This window comes from Aegilops tauschii, chromosome 3 (assembly GCF_002575655.3).
Source record: "Aegilops tauschii subsp. strangulata cultivar AL8/78 chromosome 3, Aet v6.0, whole genome shotgun sequence".
Classification (NCBI taxonomy): domain Eukaryota; kingdom Viridiplantae; phylum Streptophyta; class Magnoliopsida; order Poales; family Poaceae; genus Aegilops; species Aegilops tauschii.
In genome coordinates, this window is record NC_053037.3 from 95,425,323 (window position 1) to 95,433,358 (window position 8,036).

General features: G+C 46.7%; 1 pseudogene; it reads right to left on the reverse strand.

Annotated features, from left to right (window-relative positions):
* Window positions 1–3,995: 3,995 nt before the first annotated feature.
* On the reverse strand, window positions 3,996–7,197 carry LOC109738541 (uncharacterized; annotated as a pseudogene).
* Window positions 7,198–8,036: the final 839 nt, after the last annotated feature.

The window sequence follows — 8,036 nt, forward strand, 5'->3', positions numbered from 1 at the left end:
AAACGTTATCCAACTACATCTATAGCTATTTTTCCAGCCTTAGACCGCTATCCAACATGCATCTCAAAGTATAAACAACAAAACAGAGTATTTCATTAAGTATGATGACAAGAACTAGATGATGCGAAGTAATACTTAATAACCGACGTAACCCCCCCCCCCCCCCCCCCCCCCCCCCCCCCCCCCCCCCCCCCCCCCCGCGGTGATAGTAAGGCCAATCAGTTGGATAACTCACTCTTGATGCCGGTTGTGACGTACTTTGAACACATTCCCATTTCATCGGGTTGTGAGAAAATCCTAACAGGTGTCTTCCATGACTATGTTTATTATCAACATGAGAACCCATGCACAAGCACAATGTTGTGAGAGTAAGACCTCATACACATGCCTATTTTTGTATCATTGTTTACATCCAAAAAGGTTTTAAAGGTCCGGTTAAAAATTGAAATTTAAATTGAGAATTATAACTTGTTTGGCTCTTTGCTGTAGTGCACATCCTCTCATGGGATTTGATACCCAGGGTCACTCTTTGGAAAAAAGGTAAAGGAACCTTCTACTATTCAGGTCCCAAAGGGCACCCTTTGTCACACCTGCACAAGTCATAATCACATGCAGTGATTAAAAATCAAAGCGAAAATTATCATGCTTGTAGGAAGCAAGTAATTTTTACTTGTGCCTAACCTAAAAGGCTCTCGAGATGGGTGTAGCATATGCCTTCTTTGACAGATATGTTTGGTATGAAACAATCAATCAGATGGTCAAATCTCGCCCCATTGTCCCTAACTTTGGCTTCGAGGTGCTCCATTAGCTCCTTAACCTTGTGATCAAACCTCTAGTCAGGGGGCAACAACGACCAACACCCTTGGCAGTACACATTGGTTTCTTCCATTATAGATCTGTTTAGTGCATTAAATCCATGCATGTAATAAAGATAATGCACGTTCCAGCTAAAATAGAAAGAACGAGCACAAAAAACCCAGCAACAATCGAATTACCTCTATTGATTACAAGACCCCATAAATACTCAAAGACATCGCACGGATATTTACCTGGTTGGACATCGATGGTTTATTTCTCCATGACAACTGCTTCGGCTGATGGCTTATTGAGATCTAGTCCCTTCGCTTCACTCTTTCGAGCAGGATCCACAAAGAACCCAAGCAAGCAGGCTAGGTTGTCGGCCATGACGAGCTGATGCAGTGGATACAAATGTGGAGGCGATGCTTACTTTGCCCGTCTGGAAGATGTGGGGGTTTAGTCAGGTGTTTGCATGACAAGGGAAGCTACTTCTTGTGTGAATGGAGACATTGCTTATTGTATTGCACTTCGAGACAGTTGCTCTTGATCCGTACACGATGACCTAGCACAGGATGGGTCACATGGCCGGCTGTGTTGGGTTGGTATTTTTTGAGTGTTGACTGGAGGGTGCTCGGCATAGGCTGTTTGCCGAGTACGCTGCAGCCAACACTCGCCAACACATAGGCCACATTGCACCCTGTCGTGCAGTGGTGTTTGCCGATCACCCGTAAGTGACACTCGGCAAACCGAGGTGGCACGGGGCTTCACCCTCTCAATTGAATGGCCATCAAGGCACTTTATTATTATGGCGAGTACCCTATCTCGACACTCATCAAAGGCTTTGTCGAGTGCCACGACACTTAGAGCATCTCCAGCCGTTGGCCCCCCAGGACGCATAAAAATCGCTCCCTGGGGGCGAGCCGGCGATTCGTTCAGCGCTGGAGGCGGTTTTGCGCCCAGTCGTCGCCCCCAGCTCGCCCCCGGTCGCCGATTTTGGCCCACTTTTGAAGCCCCATTTCAGCGAAAAAGGCCCATATGAGCGAGAATAGGCCCATATTCGGCGTGGTTCGCCGTGGCTCGGCGTTCAATTATCAACATAAATATTTTTTATCACATATTTCATTACAGAAAATTCAAATACTTCAACAAAATAGTTCAACAACAAATAGTTCAATACAAATTATATAGTTCAACAAATAAAAACTCATATTTCATCACACGTCGCGCCCGGTGTCGCCCTTGAGCCTCCATAGGCGCTCTATCAGATCTTGCTGCATTTGATGATGCACCTGTGGGTCTCGGATCTCCTGACGCATACTGAGGTAGGCAGTCCAGGTTGCCGGTAGCTGGTGATCAACTTGGGCAAGAGGACCCTGCCTGTGGTATGGTTCAGTGTCAAACACTGGCTCTTCCTGCTCGCTCTCAATGATCATGTTGTGCAAGATGACACAGCAGGTCATGATCTCTCACATTTGATCTTTCGACTAGGTCTGAGCGGGGTACCGGACAACAGCAAATCAAGATTGGAGCACACCAAATGCCCGCTCGACATCCTTCCTGCAAGCCTCCTGAATCTTCGCAAACCAGGCGTTCTTGCCTCCAGGCACATGGTTTTTGATGGTCTTCATAAATGTCGACCATCTCGGATAGATGCCATCAGCTAGATAGTACCCATTGTTGTAGTGCCGCCCATTGATCTCGAAGTTCACCGGAGGAGAATGACCTTCAACAAGCTTGGCAAAGACAGGAGAGCACTGCAGCACGTTGATGTCATTGTGAGTTCCTGGCATACCAAAGAAGGAGTGCCAAATCCAGAGGTCCTGTGTGGCCACCGCCTCAAGTACCACACTGCAACCGCCTTTGGCGCCTTTGTACATCCCCTGCCAAGCAAATGGGCAATTCTTCCATTTCCAATGCATGCAGTCAATGCTTCCAAGCATCCCAGGAAATCCTCTTGCTGCATTCTGTGCTAGGATCCGAGCAGTGTCTTCCGCATTGGGTGCTCTCAAGTATTGCGGTCCAACACTGCCACCACTGCCCGACAGAACTTGTAGAAACACTCTATGCTGGTGGACTCGGCCATGCGCCCATAGTCGTCCTGTGAGTCACCGGGAGCTCCGTATGCAAGCATCCTCATCGCTGTCGTGCATTTCTGGATGGAGGTGAATCCAAGTTTGCCGGTGCAATCCATCTTGCATTTGAAGTAGTTGTCGAACTCCCGGATGGAATTCACAATCCTGAGGAAAAGCTTTCTGCTCATCCGAGAACGGCGCCGAAATGTGCTGTCGCCGTGAAGTGGAGCATCGGCGAAGTAGTCGGAGTAGAGCATGCAGTAGCCTTCGAGACGATGCCGGTTCTTTGCTTTCACCCGCCCCGGCGCCGAGCCACCTCGCCGCAGCTTTTCATTGCTCGCCAGCAGCTGGGCGAGGGCGGCGAGCACCATGAGATGCTCTTCTTCCTGGACGTCGGCCTCGGCTTCCTCCTCCAGCAGCGTGGCGAGCACTTCCTCGTCATCCAAGTCCATCGCCGAGGCAGGCAAATCGCCGAACACCTTGCACGCGGTGGGCGTGCACCCGCCGCTAAACTGCCCCTCCGCGGCCGGAAACGCCCAGCTGGTGTCGGAGGGGCTGCCGCGGCGAACCTCTGCTCTTCCGGCGGGGAATGGCTATCTACCGGTGAAGGGCGGCGGGGCGGCGCCGGGATATACCTAGTGGCGGCCGAGAGCGCGGGGGGTGGGAGGCGAGTCGGGGAAGAAAATCTTGACTTTTCACCTGACGGCGTGGGCCAGCCGCGCTTTTCCCTTGCGCCGGAGCCCCCAAGCGCGCCGGGTTCGGCCTGCGGCCGCCGGGCGGAAAAAAGGGCCGAACCGGCGCTTTTTGTCGTCCTGGGGTGCGACCGGGCCATTTTTTTGACACCGGCGTCGAAAAAGTCGCCTGGGGGGCCTGTTGGGGGCGCGGCTGGAGATGCTCTTACACTCAACATATACCACCTTGTCAAAAGGGTGCATGTCGAGCAATGTTTGTCGAGTGTGACACTCAGTGACTCCTTTGCTCTGCTGATTTCGCCATTCATAGAGTATTTTGCATACTACGCAAATGTCATGTTTCTTGTAGTACTCCGTGCATTTTTCTGATCATCATCCTAGCTCAACATACAATAGCACTGGATTGTAATGATGGAAATGGAAATCCACATACTAAATCATTGTCCATAAAAAGAACACAAGTACAACAAATTGTTCAATCAATTTTACTTTAAAAAGTACTGGAAATCTGGAAAGGATACATGCCACGTCGCACAAACACAGAAGTGTGTTCTTCAGGCAATAGTGCACAACATCAGCGAATTGAACAACCAAACCAAATGTTTAGAAATGTAAAAATGACAAAGTAACGGATAGGGTACTGGATCCGGAGGATGGACCGTCTCAGTTGAATCCAGTGAGGTCCGTCCTCGGACGTCAGGAAATCCCCAGAGGCCATCTAGACGATGTTGATGTTGTCCAGATCATCGATGCCACCGGCGCTTGTGCGGCCCGTCTCGCTGCAGTAGTAGCTGCCACCAAGACCGAGACTCTTGAGTAACGAGGACAGGTTCACATTCGCGCATGCATCCTGCCCCTGTAGGCGCTGGCTAAACATTTGCTGAGATGCCGGCGGTGGTCCATAGTGCAGCAGGTTGTTGGGCGGGAAGGACGGGGAGGAGTTGTATCGCTGCTGCATCTCACCGCTGTAGGTATTGAGTTCTGGCAGCAGCGAGCTCAAGTTCATGGTCGCTCCCTGGGACGATGATCCAGGCGCATTGCCTGGGTGGAGGTACGTACCCATCCCGGGTAGGCTGGAGACGGCCAGCATTGCAGAGGCACTTGGAACGACCTGGCCGCCACTCCCGAGGCCGGGCGGCGGAGCGGATGACTGCGATGGTGATGCCACGCTCTTGTCACCCGCGGTTGTGCTGCGGATATACTCCTCGAGGAGGGAGAACCGACGCTTCCTGAACCGACCCTTCGATGTTAGGCCCCGCTTTGTCCCGTACCAATGATTCTTGATGGAGTTCTCCGATCGACCGAAGAGGCGTTTTGCGATCTTTGACCAACTGTTCCCTAAGGTCTTGTGCTCCTCGATCAGCTTCCTGTCCTCCTCCTCGGTCCACGGGGCTTGATTCTGGAATATGATTATGTGAAGCAAAGTTAATTAATGCTTCCATATAATTGGAACAAACAAGTGTACCTGAATATCAAACTGGAAATATTAAATATTGCCATCCAGAAAAGGTTGTTGAACTGTTGGACAGGCTAGCCCAAATTTGCCATCTAACATTTTTTTGAAGAATTTCTGACAATGAAAAAACCAAAAACAATGGATGCAATTTGGCACGAGTATGATGCATAAAAAATTTCTATTCCAAAAAATAAAATGTTAAAACAAAAATTCTTATAAAATTGCCAGGACTCTAAAGTGCCATCTAAAAAACCCTTAAACAAAATACTTAAAGTTGGCATGGCCAAAAAATTGGGTTATCATAGTGATATACTAAAATAAAATACCATGTCAATACATATAGTCACAAAAAACACCATGTCAATAAAATACTTAAAATGGTATGGCGTGGTATTTTTAGTATTTCACAAACCTAGAATACCATATCAACACATATAGTCACAAAAAATATTTGTCATCTCAAACAATAAAGGTCAAGGATATTTTTTTGTTTTCTAAAAACAAGCATGCTATTCATATAAGAAAACTTCTCTAAGGAATATTCATTATATGTAGCAATAAGCATGCTAGTCATATAAGAGAGAACTTGCCATGAACATCTAGATAGTACTTTCAGCATGGACATGTTTGAAAAAGCCATTCTATGCAACTATAGGTTGCGAGAAAATAGAACAAAATGAAGTTGCCATGCTATGTAAAAAATATTGCCATGCTATGTACAAATCATGTGACATGCTATATACAAAGGATTTGCCATGCCCCGCATAGATAAAAGTCTGGTTTTACCCCCACCTATCCCCATATCCGAAAATTTGACGTCGATATGAAAGAAAGATGAATCATGTGCTACTAATTAAAGTTGCATCCTAAATAACATTTTAAAAATAGTTAACGGGTAAAATAACATCATATTCAAATTGTACTCATTTTAAATCAAATTCCTTATATAATATGTTAAAATTAGAGTTAGGGTTTAAAAGACATGGTTATTTTTTAGAAGTATTTATTCTACAAGGATTGCGGGTTGATTAACCAAATATCGGGGGGGGGGGGGGGTTGTACAAATTCAGAAACATGACTCGTTTTTTGATGATTTAAAGTAGGATTGCAATTTAATTAGCAGAAAGGAGGGATTTTTTTTTTTTGTAAAAATGCAAAAAGATACGTTTTTCTTGTGACTTAAAGATGAACCGCAGGTTTATTACTAGAAAAGGCAGGGTTTTTTCTGTAAATCATGTGAGAGACGGGCAGAAGCACTTCTCCCTTCATTAGTAGGTATAGATATATAGGCATCTCAAACTTAGCTAAACTAAAATGGCCTTACTAAAACTTGACTAGTACGCAATTGTGGCAAATATTTACTAGAAATTGAATGATTTTTCAGAACCTCTTCAGATGGCAAGGTGCTCCAACAATTCACATGCTATATATGTATTAATTATCTGTACAACAAAAACAGAGCTAAATCCCCATATATATAGTGAGGATATATATGCAAGTTCCTCAAACTTGGAGGGGGCCATGGCTCCCCCTCAGCCACCCCTAGCTCTGCCACTACCGAAGACTCCAGAAACTCATGTTATCGAAATAAGGAAGAAAGTAATAATTAACATCTATAAACGACGGGGGACATTAATTGGCCGTACCATCTATTAATTTTTCTCCAAATATACGAGTAGAGGCTGGAGATTCGCAACCTCGATCGGTACTTAATTATTCTTATTTTTACAATCATAATATAACAAAAACAAAGAGCGCATATGGCATGTGCCACTAGAATTTCTAATCCTTTAGTCTAAATTGTTTTAGTTAGAACATAGTAAAAACTTAACTAAAACAAATTAGACATCCAAAACATATATAGATCCATGCAAGATTTCCCCTAATTAAAATGAAGATTATAAATCTCTATGCATGAATGACCAAATAGACCTTGAGGTTGGGCTGCAGGTGATTTGTCCAGCGCTCACGGCACTGCTTCCCAATCCGTCCTGGGAGGTGTTTTGAAATCTCCTCCCATCTCCGATTCCCATAATGAGCCACCAATCCCTTGAGAAGTCTGCAAGCAAGAAAGTACATTAATCAACGAAATTAAGCAGAAAAACATGCATGTCGTGAGATCAAGCTACTCAAAAAACAAAACAGATTTAGCTATTTCACGTACTCGTCCTCTTCCGGCGTCCACGCTCCTTTGGAAGGCACCACCGCTTTACTGTTCTCCGTGGAATGCTTCTTTTGCCAGACCGCGGGGATCTCCACCGGGACCACACCAGTGCCATAACCAGCAACCGAAAAGGGACCCTCCGGCATGTCGAAGGTGAAGGGGGACACGCCGAAGTCGGAAATGGGCGATCCCATGTCAGGAACTCCGACCGGGGCGGTGCCAGCTTGCTGGAAGTGCAAAAAACCATGGCTGGAGCTCGGGAAGTACCTTTCAGCCCTCCCTTCCGCCTCAGTCATCACGGCCGCCGCCACCGCCGGCTCTTGGTTGAAAAGCATGTCCACCGGCGACGCCATGGGCTCGATCGAAGGTTGGAAGCAAGCCAGGAACTACGAAGGGGGTGGGATTTGAGGGATCGGGCGAGAGAAAGAGGGGGAGTATGACAGATGTAAAAAGGCAAGTCAATGTCGAGATCTAGGATGCGCATAATATAGAGGGGGAGCTGCCGCTTTAGCCGTTCATCTCTGGCCCCACTTTCATCGGATGGCACAAAACCGTCCAATGTATAACGTTCCAAATACACACATTTTGTGAATCGTTCACGAGAGAGGTGAAGGTCGGCCGTCGGATCCCATCACTGTCCAACTCTGTCTCTGTGGTCCGTGTACATGAGGTGCAGCCAGTTGTCTTAGAGGAGGCCAACTATTGCACAGTGGGTTCTAGCTAGCTATCGGTACAACTCACTAGAGCAAGAGCAATCTGGGTGACAAATTTGTTACAGCTGACTGAGAGGCTTTGGTCCACACAAATTTCCAACTCTTTGTGTGTTTGTGTGCGCATAATAGGCTCTTGCAAGT